The sequence below is a fragment of the Schistocerca serialis genome, chromosome 3 (genome assembly GCF_023864345.2).
Source record: "Schistocerca serialis cubense isolate TAMUIC-IGC-003099 chromosome 3, iqSchSeri2.2, whole genome shotgun sequence".
NCBI classification, from domain to species: domain Eukaryota; kingdom Metazoa; phylum Arthropoda; class Insecta; order Orthoptera; family Acrididae; genus Schistocerca; species Schistocerca serialis.
The window spans coordinates 343,873,872-343,890,026 of record NC_064640.1 but is presented as its reverse complement, the minus strand read 5'-3'; the positions used below and the strand labels follow the sequence as shown (position 1 = coordinate 343,890,026).

Below are 16,155 nucleotides of genomic sequence, written 5' to 3'. Positions count from 1 at the left end.
GAGCTCCTCGACAGAATAGAAGGAGTGAGCCATGAGGAAACTCTTCAGTTTAGACTTAAAAGCGTTTGGGCTACTGCTAAGATTTTTGAGCTCTTGTGGTAGCTTATTGAAAATGGATGCAGCAGAATCCTGCACTCCTTTCTGCACAAGAGTCATGGAAGTTCATTCCACATGCAGATTGGATTTCTGCCTAGTATTAACTGAGTGAAAGCTGCTAACTCTTGGGAATAGGCTAATATTGCTAACAACAAACGACATTAAAGAAAACATATACTGTGAGGGCAATGTCAGAATTCCCAGACTATTGAATAGGGGTCGACAAGAGGTTCTCGAACTTACACACCACACATAGCTCGAACAGCCCGTTTTTGAGCAAAAAAATACCCTTTTTGAATCAGAATAATTACCCCAAAAAATAATACCATTCGACATAAGCGTATGAAAATATGCGAAGTAGACTACTTTTCATGTTGTAGTGTCACTTATTTCAGATACTGTTCTAATGGTGAATAAAGCGGCATTTAGTTTCTGAACAAGATCCTGGACATGGGCTTTCCACAACAGCTTACTATCTATCCGAACGCCTAGGAACTTGAATTGTTCCGTCTTGCTTATAATATGCCCATTCTGCCTGATAAAAATATCGGTTCTTGTTGAATTGTGAGTTAGAAACTGTAAAAACTGAGTCTTACTGTGATTTAGCATCAAATTATTTTCTACAAGCCACGAACTTATTTCATGAACTACATTATTCGATACTGTTTCAGTATTACACAAAAGATCCTTCACTATCAAGCTGGTGTCATCAGCAATCAGAAATATTTTTGAATCACCTGTAATACTATAATGTAATAACAAACAGCAGTGGCCCCAGCACCGACCCTTGGGGAATGCCCCACTTAACAGTGCCCCATTGGGACTGAACATCACTACCACTCTCAATATTGCGGAGAATTACCTTCTGCTTTCTGTTCTTAAAGTAAGAGGCGAACCAATTGTAAGCTACTCCCCTTACTCCATAATGGTCCAACTTCTGCAGTAATATTTTGTGGTCAACACAGTCAAAAGCCTTCGTTAAATCAAAGAAAACACCTAGTGTTCGCAACCTTTTATTTAATCCATCCAAAACCTCACAGAGAAAAGAGAATATAGCATTTTCAGTTGTTAAACCATTTCTAAAACCAAATTGAACATTTGACAGCAAATTATGTGAATTTAAATGCTCCCTTGTATATACAACCTTCTCGATAACTTCCCCCCCCCCCCCCCCTTTTATTTAATCCATCCAAAACCTCACAGAGAAAAGAGAATATAGCATTTTCAGTTGTTAAACCATTTCTAAAACCAAATTGAACATTTGACAGCAAATTATGTGAATTTAAATGCTCCCTTGTATATACAACCTTCTCGATAACTCCCCCCTCCCCCCCCCAGTGAAAATACTTTGAACAAGTCTCTCACTGCAATCCACTACTCACGAACCTACGGCAAAGCCCACACTTCTCACTCATGGTAAAATTTTACTTTTCCTAAGTTCCGCTACTACAATAAGATGATGTTAAAAATCTGACTACAATAATCACAAACTTACTCTACAAGGGAAGTAACTACTGTTATTAACAGTATTAATAAACAACAAATGTGAATATAACAGAAGACTAATACAGAAAGAGAATCAAACGTCTAATGACACAGTAATGAAGCTGAAAACAGTCCCCAAAAGGTTCTTCTGAAATTATTTCACCAGAAAACACAAAAAACTCCGATTGTAGACTACTAAAGTTCCTAAATAAACCACTATACACAAACAATTAATTAGTACTTAGCTTTCGATGCGCCGCTACAGCTGCAACTGGTCAGTGCGGAATGTAAACACAGGTAAGAGGTTACGTTGCTCGATACGAAACACTCACAAATATCAGGTCACAACACAAGAAAGGCAGAGGTGAATGAAGAAACCACTAATAAGTCACTTATATAGTAAATATTATCACAAAAATATGTATCTGAAACGTAAAAATATATAAAAACTTGGAGAGCGATCTCACACCCAGTCATTTGCTTATGACGTCACACCAAAGAACTAAATACGACTGACAGGTGACATGTAAGTAAGCATCCTGTATGGTCACCTGCATCCATTCATGTCCATTATGCATTCCGACAGACTTGTGCAGTTCCAGCAGGACAGTGCAATGTCCCACACGTTCAGAATTGCTGCAGAGTGGCTCCAGAAACACTCTTCTGAGTTTAAACACTTCCGCTTGCCACTAAACTCCCCAGACATGAACATTATTGAGCATATCTGGGATGCTTTGCAACGTGCTGTTCAGAAGAGATATCTGCCCCCTCATACTCTTATGGATTTATGGACAGCCCTGCAAGATTCATGGTGTCAGTTCCCTCCAGCACTACTTCAGACATTAGTTGAGTCCAAGCCATGTTGTGTTGTGGCACTTCTACGTGCCCGTGGGGACCCTACACGGTATTTGGCAGGTGTACCAGTTTCTTTGGCTCTTAAGTGTACAATTCAGAAAAAATATCGTGTGGAATGGGGGATTTCTGAATAGCAAAAGCTGCGAAGTAATACATACTGTGTTCAGGAGCATTCTCGATAATTAGGTGGTCAAAAAGATCCTTGTGCATACCATATTTACTCAATCTAAGCCGCACTTTTTTTCTGGTTTTTGTAATCCAAAAACCGCCTGCGGCTTAAAATAGAGTGCAGAGTAAATGGAAGATCTGAAAAATGTTGATAGGTGCCGCCACAACTAACTTCTGCCGTCAAATATATGTAGCGCTACACAGGCATGCTTTGCAGGCACAAAGATAAATACTGGCGCCAAAACCTCTGAGTCAGTAAATAAATTAAAAGAAAAGTTAGAAGAATGTAAACATTATGCCATGTATTCTTTCGTGTTTGCTGCTATCTCATTTAAATCCTGTCTGCCAAATAAACTACGAAACTAGAGTGAGACAACAGCAAACACGTAAGAATATACGTATGTCATGTCATGTTTATATTCTTATTATTCTTATGCTGTATAGTGATACAGTCAGAAATGAAGCACGGCAACTGACTAGATTTTTAAATCTAAGATGACTCTAATATCTGTGTAGAATGTAATGTACTAAAGAGGCGTCTGCAAAGATTTTCAAATGGAGAAAAATTTTCACTAAACTCTCGTTCAGAACATCTTCTATCATATGCCAATGTCTATTATTTGGTTCTTGTTGATCATTATCAAAGAAAGCAGCAGTGTAAGTAACAACAAATGGCAGTCTCTTGCCATTGTTTCGCTTATGAGACAATTCCTATCTTTTTTTTTTAAGTGGCGATAGTGCGCACAAAAGCAAGCCATGCCGCGAGCGGCAACAGGTCGTAAACACTCATTTCATTATCAGAATGCGACAAACAATGCATGACATAGTACAATAATGCATTTTCAGCTTAGAGTGACGTAAACACCTATAACAAAGAGAACGGCACTTATCAGATCAAAGCAAAAGAAGCAATCGATTCAAACCAAATGAAGCACATGGAAAAAGGAGAGTACCCGTATAAATACGGATGGAGCACCTGACACACAGCAATGGCTACTTGGTAAAGCTTAAATGTTAAGTTTACGACTCAACCAAACTACTGTAGCTTTATCTTCATCCATTCAACCTAAATTGTGTCTCATGTTACAATGGACCAACTTTGTTTTGATTTGGAGGTGTGGTCTAAAACTTTTCTCTTCCCTTGAATTTCGAGTCTCAAACTTCAGGTGCGGCTTAGATTCGGGAAAACTTTTTTCCTTGCTTTCGAGACTCATTTTTCAGGTTCGGCTTAGATTCGAGTAAATACGGTACTTTCATGGTGGCTGTTTATCCAGATGGATAACTTGCGCTTGGTCATAGCCATGTCGAATGCTGTCTGTGGTTGCAGCAAAGTTGGTGGACATTGTGGCTGCAGTCACTGGTGTCCCTGCCTGTAATGGGGTAGGAAATTCCAATGACAGATAGGGTAGGCAGATATTAGAACTTGTCTTTTACCTGGATCCACCACAAGATATGGAGCAGGGGGTTTAAGACCAATATAGTGATATAATATGAACATGGATATTTTGTATGTTTTGTGGATGTCAAGGATAGTGAGGAAGCTCCTCATGATAGTATCTATCAATAGGTAGTGAAAGCCTTAGCCAAGAGTGTTTTTCAGTTGTTTCAGTCTTGCTTTGTATTGGTTGATGAAGAGGGCTCTGTCTAGAGAGATAAGACACACAGCTCATTATCATCCTATATAAAATGGGAGAAATGCTTGTTGTTACTGAGGATATAGCAAACAGATGCTCAAGCTCAATGGGGTGGATTTTTTGATGTGGGATGAGTGGCACGCCGTTGAAGTGGAGATATTGTTAGTGCTTGGTAGTCCATCTAACCCTGGGCCACAATCATATGAATCTAGTCCAGGTCAGGTATTTAGAATTGCAGGTGGCCCTAATGAGATCCTCTACATATACTGTAAACAGATTGGCATAGGACGGTGTTACTGGAGTGACCATGAATGCAGCATCAATATTTTTGTTTTATTTAGTTTTTATCCCTATTTTATTTACTTGATTGACCTGTTAAAGCATTATGTATCCATGCATGCATGTATCACTGACAAAAGTGTCTGTATGAACTTCTGGCGACGCAATTGGTGTCTCCCATCATCTTTACATATTGGACCTGTTGCCCTTCCATTCGTTGAAACCACGAAATTCCTGGGGCTCATGATCAATAGGAAACTCTCTTGATCTTCCCATGTGTCTTGGCTGGTGGCCCATTGTAAGCAGTTCCTATGTGTCCTCAATGGTACTTCCTGGGGTGCCGATTGAACCACCCTCCTCAGTTTGTACCAGTCCCTTGTCAGTTTGAAACTCAACTATGGGTGTTTTGTTTATATGTTTGCATGTGCATCCCTCTTACGCCATCTCAGCACTATCCACTATTGTGGCATCCATTTGGCCACTGGCGCCTTTTACACTAACCCAGTTGAGAGTCTGTATGCTGAAACTGCTGAACTACCACTGTCCTACCACCGGGAATTTCTCCTCAACAGGTATGCATGCCGTTTATCTGCCATGTGTGGCCACTCATCCTATCCCTCCTTCGATGATTCCTTTGGTGACCAGTATGGGGCATGTCCATCTTCTCTGTTACCTTCTGGAGTACACTTTTGCACTTGCTACTGCGGCTGAACTTCACACTACCTGCAACTTTCCAAGTGGGTGTGAACCCTTCACCACCTTGGCTTTGTGAAGTGACCTTCACTTCCTGAGGACATTACTCCAGCCTCGGTCTATCACCTTCAGTTTCATCACCTTCGCCTGGAACTTCACGATAGTACCTTTGTATACACTAATGGCTCTTGGACTGACCATGGGTTCGGGTGTGCCTTCATGATAGGCACCCGTGTCTTTCGATATAGGCTTCCGGCACACTGCTCAGAATTTACAGCCGAGCTCTTTGCTCTGTATCAGGCCATGAAGTACATCCAGTGACGCAGCCTTTTCAATTATGTCCTCTGTTCAGACTCACTCAGCACCCTTCAAAGTCTATGTGCACTGTACACCGCCCACCCCTTAGTGCAGCAGGTCCAGGAAAACTGTCACTTGCTTACTCTTGGTGGAGCCAGTATGATGTTTGTGTGGGGTCCCTTGTTATGTCGGTCTGCCAGGAAACGAGGCTGCGGACGCTTCTGCCATGGCTGTAGTCCTTGTACCTCAGCCCGCTAGTTCCTATATTCCCTCCGATGGTCTCTCTGTTGCCGTCTGTAAGCTCCAGCCTATTGAGCGTCTCTCAGTGGCTTGGACGATGACCTCTCGGCACTCCCGCCAGGAGGTGGTCATTTCAACAAGGCTATGTATTGGGCACTGCCTTTTTAGCCATCATCATTTGATAAGTGGCACTCTACCCCACCACATTGTACACATTGCGCTGAAGGTTTAACTGGAAGCCACTTCCTTACGGCATACACATTTTTTAACCGTTCCCGTATTTAACTGTTCCCGCTTGGGTTTGCCGTCTGAGTTATCGGCCATTTTAGCAAATGACATGCTAGCTGTTGACCGCTTTTTACTTTTTATCCACAAAAAAAAATATGGCAAAGGCTCCGCAGCTGCTCGTGCTAACCATGTGACCACGGCACTCCTGAGCTCACACCATCATTGATGTTGCCTATCTTGCACATGGACTACTCAGTTTGTATATTTTGCTTATTTTTATCATAGTTCCGCACAACTTCTTCCTGTCTTCTCAATTGATCTGTGTTCAGTTTTTCAAGGCCTATCCACTGTGCCAACTTATAACTAAATCTGAGGGGGGTGCAATGGGGAGGTTCCCTTGTTAGTACCACTACTGGCTATAGGTATAGTATGACAATGTAAAAAATGAATTCACAGGTGAACCTTTGGTCCCAAAAGCTAATGTCATGTTAAGTTTTTATTCAATATGATATACAGCTTTACTTTAGTGAAAGTGGAAATACTCCCTCGCCACCTCCAATAAAAAAATCTAATAATTTATAAAATAATTTTTTTGAATTTAGTCTGTAAGTAGAGTGTTTCATTTAATCTATTTTGCTTAATTTTTCAGGTCTCAACTTGTTAATGTTGTGGTGGCCAGTTGCGGCTTTTTTGTAAAAGGATTTAAATAAAGGAGAGATGGACTTAAAATCATATTTTTTATAAATTTTTCTGACTAACTGCTACAAATCTTTATTTTCTCATGCAGTGTCTTTGTGATCGAAACATTTCATGTAACTTCATCCTCTAGTGTGAGACTAAATTTCATTTGTGCCAGTGGTTTGAAACTGAGTCAGAACTTTCAGATATTTCTTGTTTCATTAGGTGTTATCTGCCTTTTATTGGCAAATGTAATAAGATAAATTATTGTAAAATTATGTTTCTTCCTTAAATTGATATGTGTTGAGAAGAATCTGTATCACTTGCTAAGAAGTAGGTGTGATGGTTTAAGATTTTCTTTGAGCTTTACACTGTTTTGTATCTAAGTCACTTTTATCTTTGTGACTTGAAAGAGCTTTAACAAATGACACAATGTAGTTACAAAAAAGTTTACTAGTAGTGGTAATAGTTTTATATTTTCAATAGATATTGATGATGTAATAATAATGTGCTGCCCAGTCACATGAATTTACTTCAGTTAAATTGCTTGCTTACTTGCTTTGCTTTTGTTGGAGGGCATTGCATTACATAATTCCGACTTTGGCAGAAAAAATAATGTATGAGCAATATGTAAGAAATACTATGATTTGATGTGAGAAATACTATGATTTATTAGTATCCATATATGAATGCTATCTTTGTATTGTTAGAGATCTAGGATTGGAAATTAAATTAAAATTACTTTCTGAAAAGTAGTCACAATTTCAATATATGTTTAAATCATAAATTAATTTATCCATGAGAATGTTGGTTTAGCTCCACGGCTGTAGATTAAACTACTTGAAGAGATACAGCAACCAGATGCTTACACATAACTTTATTTATGCAAAGGTGCATCTGAGGTTTTCAGTTATCTGTAATTGTCACCACAAGTACAGTTGGGAGTGAACATTTGGCTTGTGTCTTGGCAGAATTAATGCTGTACAAAAGGTGGCTGGTTGGTGTGTTTCTTTCACATAACTTTAAAATATGTTTTGCTTGTTTATGTATTTTCTTCCATTGTAGTTATGGTATCTTTCAGTTCTTTAAAACATGTCAAAGATCTATTGATTTTTCAGAAGCAGGCAGAGACAGTTCAAAAAATGTGTCAACATTCAAAAGGGTTTCAGATCCTTGCACAACACAGCTTGCACTTCCTTGCATGATACCACAATTTTGGAAACCTCATCAAAGGAGCAGCCTCTCCATCCTGTATACCATTGTAAATTTTGATAAAGTAAATTGCCTTTGAAAATAAGTTAATAGGCCTAGTGCAAAGAGTATATGAGAACTAGAATGTTTTTTGAAGGAATTTGGAATTGTCGTAGTAGGATACCAGACTTCAGATGATCGGATAGTGGGTTTATTCTTTTGTGGACAGAGATTACTCTGAACAAAGAGAAAGTGAAATAAATCCTATACTAAGTTAAACCGAGCGAAGTGACAGTGTTCAGACAGTGGGCCCTTATTAAGGAGGACTGTAGTTCAAATCCCCAAACTGGCCATCCAGATTTAGGTTTCAGTTTTTCTCAATCATTTAAGATAAATGCAGTGATGGTTCCGTCAAAAAGGCATGACCAATTTTCTTTCCCAGTTTGATCTTGGCCTCCATCTCTAATGGCCTTGTCATGAACAGGACATTAAAAGACACTAACTTTCCTTACTTTTTAATAAATAAGTTAATAGCAATCCTTATTCCCCTGATAGCATGTATGGCGTGTAACTAGTCATAGCAAAACAATGAACAGCTGAGAATATTGTTGAAAAAGCAAGCAGTGAACTAGCAGAATAAATCAACTTTAAATTTCTTAAGTGTTATTCTTTTTGTTAGTTTTGTTAATATATGGATAATATTACAACCATGGAACTTGATTAGAAATGAGAGTTTCCTTGATTTTGAGGTATCACTGCATAATTTGTTTAGTATCTTCTAAGGATGTAATAAAACCATGCAAAGAAGACCATTGGGCGATTATTTCGGTTATGTCTTTATAAATTTTACCCCACTCTTCAACATGTCACTCTGCAAACTGTAATCTGTTTGTCATTGGTGGGTGCAGGAATTAACTGAACTCTAACACCATTAAGCAGCTTAGTTTATAACATTTTGGCATGTATTCACATAAGTTTGGTAGTAAACAAGAGAAAGCAAAAAACTGATTTGGCCATATGAATAACATGTGATGAAAAGTTGTCACAGCTGTTACTTCTGTTGTTTTAAACAAGATGCTTCTGTTGTTAGGAAAGTGTCATTCTTGACTATATTCCAAATCGCCTTAAGATGTCACGTCTTCAATCAAGCAATTGTCATAATACAAAAATAAACCCAAAAATCTTTCTTCTGTCTGTTTCTCCATTGTATGAGAGCAGTTATAGATTAGGTTATCAGAGCTGTTGGTGCTGCTGCTGCTGCTGCTGCTGCTGCTCCTGACATGAATCAAATAATTTTATAAAGTATTAAACTATAATTGTGTGGAAATACCTGTGATTGCTATATTTTCTAAAAAAAATTTGGTTCCTGATTGTTATATTTATATTCTTACTTAATTAGATTCAGTCAAATGAAACAGTCATGAATGAATGTAAATGTGATTTTGCCAGGAAAATATAAAAACAATATTAAGCAAATAATTGAGAGTTTTTTCAATTCTTAAGATGCTCAAGGGAAACAATATGGATAATCAGATTTCATACTCAGTGACATATGGAATAGTAATATGTTATGACATGAATAATTATATTATGGATTGAATGCATTGTAATAGATTTAAAGTCTAGTAAGCTACTACTATATTAATGAAAGGTGACTGTTTCTTATGTTCTTCACAGATGATAATGTAACAAAACTGAAAACACAGCATATTATACATGCAGCTATAAACAGATTTTTTTATAGGTAAAGCAACAAGCTGTGAGTGGAACACATTAGGCATAACAGCTGCTTGTTCTCAAAGAAAATGTCTGAAGTCATTCATACATACATACATACATACATACATACATAAAAAGCAAAGCACTGAATGTAATGTAATCGATGTGTAACTCGGCTATTTGTAAAAGTGGTGTTATTATTAGAGTGATTTGTTTCCAGTAGAAATTAGGGAAATCTGCTGTGTTATCTAAAAGTTGTTGTTTCCTCATGTCTACTTCCTCCAGATGAATGGTGATGCATATTACAAATTGAATGTTTAAGCCTTCCCCTCAGAAAAATAATTTTCTGGATAGCCCTTTGCAGTCTTATAGTACTCCCAGTATCATTAATATTGTTTTCAGTGTTAGAAACATTGTTTATTACATAAGTAATAGGAAAGTAGTTTCCTTACCAGCATTTATTTGAACCTGACTTTTCAGGAATCCAATTGTAAAGTAAGACTGAAATTAAATGAGGTTGTTTTGAAGGAAAACTGTGTTGATTGTGAAAATTATTATAAAATTTTCGCTACCAAGACTGTTTTACTTCAAAATAATCTTTATGTGGTTGCTGTACCAGCCAGCCTGATGGAATGGGAAAAGTTTTATACTAAATAATGTTATTAAAATAACTGAAAAAAGTGGTTAAAGCTATGGTGTGGTCGATTTGTACACTGGAACTATTAAATGTGCTACTTGATTATGAGCATTTTATATCTTCCTCATAAAATGAACATATTTGTTGTTTCAGTATTTCGATGCTCCATAAATTTCTCTTTGTTTTAGGAAATGTTCTTTAAGAAAGGTGTATCAGTAAATGTCCAGTTATGTCTTTTTTGATCTCACATGAGACCATGAAGTAAAACGTTGCTAAGGACATCTATTTTCTCGTTTTGATTGTACCTGAAACATCTATGTATTGTAATGCCCTCATGTATTGAAATGTATTGATGGGAAATTCATAGAACATATTCATGCTAATGAAACTGCGTCAGTAAATATGAGATTATAATTTTTGTACTTACGTATAAGAGTATGCATATTTACTTAATTTCCAATTCTGTATCTTTAGTTATAAGAGATTTACCATGTCTTTATCATCTGATAACTCAGAAAATTTTTTATTGTTCCAACATTATGAATCTAAAAATCATAAATAATGTGGATAAGTATAATTTCTCTGGGTCTCCTGATTGTCCGTGTGTTTAGTTCCTGAATGCAGGTGATATTTGTATAAATCTACATCTGTACTTTGTAAACAATTCTCTAGTGTACACAATCCATTTTGTATTTGTTTTTGAATTAATACATTTTTAGTAAAAAACAAACTTAGTTGTGTTATTGGTTCAAACATTTAATGCTCTCCCTCTACCTCTCACGTTCTCATTATACATACTTAAATTACACAAAGCAAAATGTGATAGTTAAGGCAAGGGATCTGCATTTGGTTGTAGCGTGGTTCAGATCCCCTTCTTACTTTCTCGATTTGAGTTCTCCATGGTTGTTGTACATTGATGGGGATATGTTTGTAAAGAACATGGTCGATATCCTTCCCTATCCTTATCTTATATGAACTTGTGATCCATCTCTGATGGCCACATCATTGATATACTAAACTGTAATTGTCCCACCATTTATATCATCAAGTACAGTGTGCTGACTATATATAATTGCTTATTACTTTATAAATAGATACCGATTCAAAATAATTTTCACGATCCAGACCATAAACTGTAAGTGATGATAGGGTTGAATATCAAAATTTAGACTGTGTTAATAGTCAGCAATTAAACTGTTCCTTGGAAATGTAAATATGTTGAATAGCTTAACCAACTGATCAGAATATTCCTGGAAGAGACTTCTCCCTCAATTATGTCAATTAAATAAAAAATGTTTTGTTCTCAGTGTGTGGTCTGACTGCTGACTGTATATATCAGTCCAAAGGAAAATTGTAAAGTAACAAAATGTGCAATGTGTATCCCTTATCTTTCATAAGACATAATTCAAAAATATGTTCCATTTAAGATGCAGTTATTCCGTACTTTCCAGAAGTTGAGCGAAAAGATTACAGCATAACCAAATTGTATGTTGAGTGTGTGCTGTTTGCAGCTGAGTAACCCTTTCGAAAATGGACATTTGTAAGGGAATATGAAAGTTGGAGGGTATTCTTTAAGTGCTGATAACCTCATCATTGAGTGCCCTAACACACACAGGCATTCTTCACAGCCAGTATGTCACAAACTGGCCCATGAGCATGTACTGCACTGGCCAAGTATACTGTGTAAACTTAAATGATATGATATTTGTCTCTTAGCCATAGCTTGGGATTATTTACATTAATTATCCTGCTAATTAAATCACACAAAAAGAATGGTGTCATACAGAGATGCCTCCTCAATTTTTGGCTTCTGCGTTAAGACAGCTGACTTAGCTATTTGGTTGATGGATATTACAGGACTGGATTTTAGTACAAAGTTATTTCAAATAAGTACATTTATAATTTAGAGAGAGAGAGAGAGAACACTTGTCATAATGACTAATTCAATATTCTGACATGTTAGTAGGACAGACGCAGGGTCATCAGCATGGCAATAACGTGCAGTAAGGCTAAGGCACAGGGTGCAATTCAAAAGTTTCAAGACTCAACTCAGAACTAGAAATTTATTGGAGCCAAGCCAGGGCTGTAAGGTGGCTGCGTCAGTGTCATCACACTGAACTTGACCACAACTTCGGCAGTGGTACGCAACGTGTGAGCGGACCCCTAGGGGGTCCACAAGTCTTTTGTGGAAACGTGCGTAGCGAGCACGGGACCCCGAGCTAATGTGGCCCTCCTTCCTTTCCGGGCTGCATACCTTCCTTTTCCTCATCCTTCCCTATCCCCTGTCTTCGCCCCCCCCCCCCTCCCCTCACCTCTGGCTCTTTCCTTCCCTTTCTCCCCCTCCCCCTCTGGGAGTATTGTTTGTGCCTACGTCCGGAGACGGACGCTTGTAAATGTAACGCATTCTTCGCCTTCTCTGCTTGTATGTCTTCATCTTTCCTTTGTCCTTCTCTTTTCCATACCTCTTCTCTTTAGCCTTTTCTGCGCTGCGGCGTTTGAGACCTCTCTTCTTTCCTTTCCCTTTCTTTGTTTTCCCTTTCTCTTTCTTCCTCCCTCTGCATGTGTGAAGGCCTACCCACGCATTTTTGTGCGTAGCCAGTGACGGGGTAACGCGTAATTCCCCGCCCCGGGTATACAGGTAGGACACGTATGTACCCTCTGGTAACGGCCAGGCCCAGGGAGGGGTGATTACCCGAGCTGATACCTTCCAAAAGTGCCGATTGGTCCCTCTGTCCGTTTGTCGGGAGGTGTGACCTGAGGTATGAACAATCACCTAAGGCGGGAGTGCCCTCAGAGAGGGCCCCCACAAGGGAGGAGCGCGCCATCGGAGACGCCGGTAATCATGGGGGATTCTTCCGCAATGGTTTCCTCACCTTCAACTCTGTCTGCTCACAAGCGTAAGTTCACTGAGTCTCAGCCACAGACAGTTCTTCCATCGTTGCCACAGTTCCTTGTTGTTTCTCGGTCTGATGAAGGTCACGACTTCTCCACGGTCAACCCTTTCATTATTCAGAAAGGTGTCGACGCAATTGCAGGTCCTGTAAAGTCTTGTTCCAGATTACGGAATGGCACCTTGTTGTTAGAAACAGCCAGTGCCCTCCAGGCACAAAATTTGCTACGTACTTCACTTCTCCACACCTTCGCTGTCCGGGTAGAATCGCACCGTACTTTAAATTCCTCGCGTGGAGTCGTTTATACACGCTCCCTCGATGGATTGTCTGATGAAGAAATTCAGCACTACCAGTCTGACCAGGGCGTAATGGCTGTTCATAGAGTTATGAAAAGGGTTGACACGAACGTCATTCCAACCCGCACTGTCTTCTTGACATTTGACAAAGTTCAACTCCCATCCAAAATCAAAGCAGGCTATGAGATGATTTCCGTTCGCCCTTATGTCCCAAGCCCTACGTGTTGCTATCGGTGTCAGCGGTTCAATCACACCAGCCAGTCCTGTTCCAATCCGGCCAAATGTGTTACGTGTGCCAAGGATGCCCATGAGGGTGCTTGTCCACCTCCATCCCCTCGCTGCATCAACTGTATGGGTGACCACGCTGCTTCCTCTCGAGATTGCCCCATTTTTAAAGACGAAAAGCTCATCCAGGAAATCAGAGTGAAGGAAAAGGTGTCGACCTTTGCTGCTCGAAAATTATTCGCCAGTCGACAGGAAACTACAGCACTGTCCTTGCTTCTCCTCGGCCAACAAAGGAGGCGGTCACGCAGACTTGCGACTTCACCTTTAGTGCCACGGTCGTCATATCGGCCAGCGCAAAGATCGCCCGTTCCACCGCACCACTTTCGCCTGCCCACTCTCTGGCTCACCCTTCGTCGAGTTCTGCTAAATCTCGAGCCCAAAAGTCAGACACCAAGACTTCGAAAAAAGAGCATACTCGTGAAGAGTTTTACGTTGTGCAACTTCCCAACCATCGGTTCCTCCTTCCTCTAAACATCATACTTCCAAGAAGGCTACAAAGAAAACCAGTTCCTCTCCTTCTCCGCCAAGGCGTGTCTCATCTACAGCACCACCTGGCGGAAATCGCCCTCGTCCGTCTTCCGTGTCGTCGAGGCGCACTGCTGGCGGCCGATCAACCGGCCGATCGCTGGTGGCAGGAGCTGCTCCTGAACAACCTATGGATCAGGATCTTCTGCCTTCGGCTGAATGCCATTCCATGCTGTCGGTCGCAAGCTCTGAGCAGTCATTGAGTTGACGGCAACCTTGGTCACAGTCCTCCATTTTCTGTCCACCCTATGTCCATTATCCACTGGAATATCCGCGGCATTCGAGCCAATCGGGATGAATTGTCGATCCTCTTACGATCCTACTCGCCGGTCATCTTCTGTCTTCAGGAAACAAAGCTGCGTCCCCATGACCGCTTTGTTCTCCCCCATTTTCAGTCCGTCCGATATGATCTCCCCTCTGTTGAAGGCACTCCAGCACGTGGAGGACTCGTGATTCTTCTCCATGATACTCTCCATTATCACCCAATCCCCTTAAACACTTCCTTCCAAGCTGTCGCCGTCCGTCTTTCCCTTTCTGGATATACCTTTTCTCTTTGTACTGTATACATTCCATCGTCCACACCAATGGCACGAGCTGATCTCCTTCATCTTCTTGGTCTTCTTCCACCCCCCTATTTGCTGGTTGGGGACTTCAATGCCCACCACCCGCTTTGGGGATCTCCGCATCCTTGTCCACGTGGCTCACTATTGCTCGACGTCTTCCACCAAGCGGATCTAGTTTGCCTCAACACTGGGGTCCCTACATTTTTGTCTGCCTCTACGACAAATTTCTCTCATTTGGACCTTTCGGTCGGTACTGTTCCGCTAGCTCGGCGCTTCGAATGGTTCGCCCTTGATGATACACACTCGAGTGATCACTTTCCATGTGTCCTTAGACTGCAGCCTCAACTGCCCTATATGCGCCCGCGACGTTGGAAGTTTGCCCAAGCTGATTGGACACTTTTTTCGTCTCTAGCAACATTCGATGACCGTCACTTTCCCAGCGTCGACGATGAGGTCACACACATTACCGATGTTATTCTTACAGCTGCGGAACGTTCAATACCATGCACCTCCGAATTGCCCCAGCGCCCCCCAGTTCCTTGGTGGAACGAGGCATGTCGTGACGCAATACGTGAGCGGCGACGTGCTCTTCGCGTTTTCCGCCACCATCGTACTTTGGCCAACTGTATCCGCTATAAGCAGTTTCGTGCGCGATGCCGTCGCGTCATCCGTGATAGCAAGAAGGCAAGCTGGAAATTCTTTATTAGCTCATTTAACACCTTCACTCCCTCCTCGGAACTTTGGAGTCGGATTCGACGGTTATCAGGCGCGCCTAGTTTCTCCCCGGTCTCAGGGCTCACTGTCGCGCGTGATACGTTAGTGGACCCCGTCGCAATTTCTAACTACTTTGGTAAACACTTTGCTGAGATTTCGAGCTCTTCAAATTACCCGCCAGCGTTTCTCCCGAAGAAACGTGCAGCGGAAGTGCAACCTCTTGCTTTCTCCTCTCAAAATCGCGAAAGCTACAATACTGTTTTCTCCTTGCGGGAACTCCAACATGCACTCTCTTCTTCTCGCTGCTCCGCCCCAGGACCGGATGGTATCCACGTCCAAATGTTGCTGCATTTATCAACCCATAGTCTGCGTTACCTCCTTCGCCTTTATAATCGAATTTGGACCGACAGTACTTTTCCCAGACGATGGCGGGAAGCTATCGTCGTTCCTGTTCTGAAACCTGGAAAGGACAAACATCTCCCCTCTAGCTATCGCCCCATTTCTCTCACGAGTAGTGTATGTAAGGTTTTGGAGCGTATGGTGAATTGCCGTTTAGCTTGGTGGCTGGAGTCCCGCAGTCTTTTAACACCTGCCCAATGCGGTTTCCGAAAGCATCGTTCTGCAGTTGACCATCTTGTTGCTCTCTCCACTTACATCATGAACAAATTTCTCCGGAAACGC

At 40.8% G+C, this 16,155-nt stretch overlaps 1 protein-coding gene across 1 annotated transcript in view; it reads left to right on the top strand.

The window, feature by feature from the left end:
• The window catches only part of LOC126470155 (uncharacterized), a 123,599-nt gene extending 112,669 nt beyond the window's left edge, over positions 1-10,930 (top strand). Inside the window, exon 11 of the mRNA XM_050097773.1 lies at positions 6,625-10,930. The gene's annotated coding sequence lies outside the window, so the exon portion shown is untranslated. The remainder of the gene's footprint in view (positions 1-6,624) is intronic.
• The last annotated feature ends 5,225 nt before the right edge of the window (positions 10,931-16,155 follow it).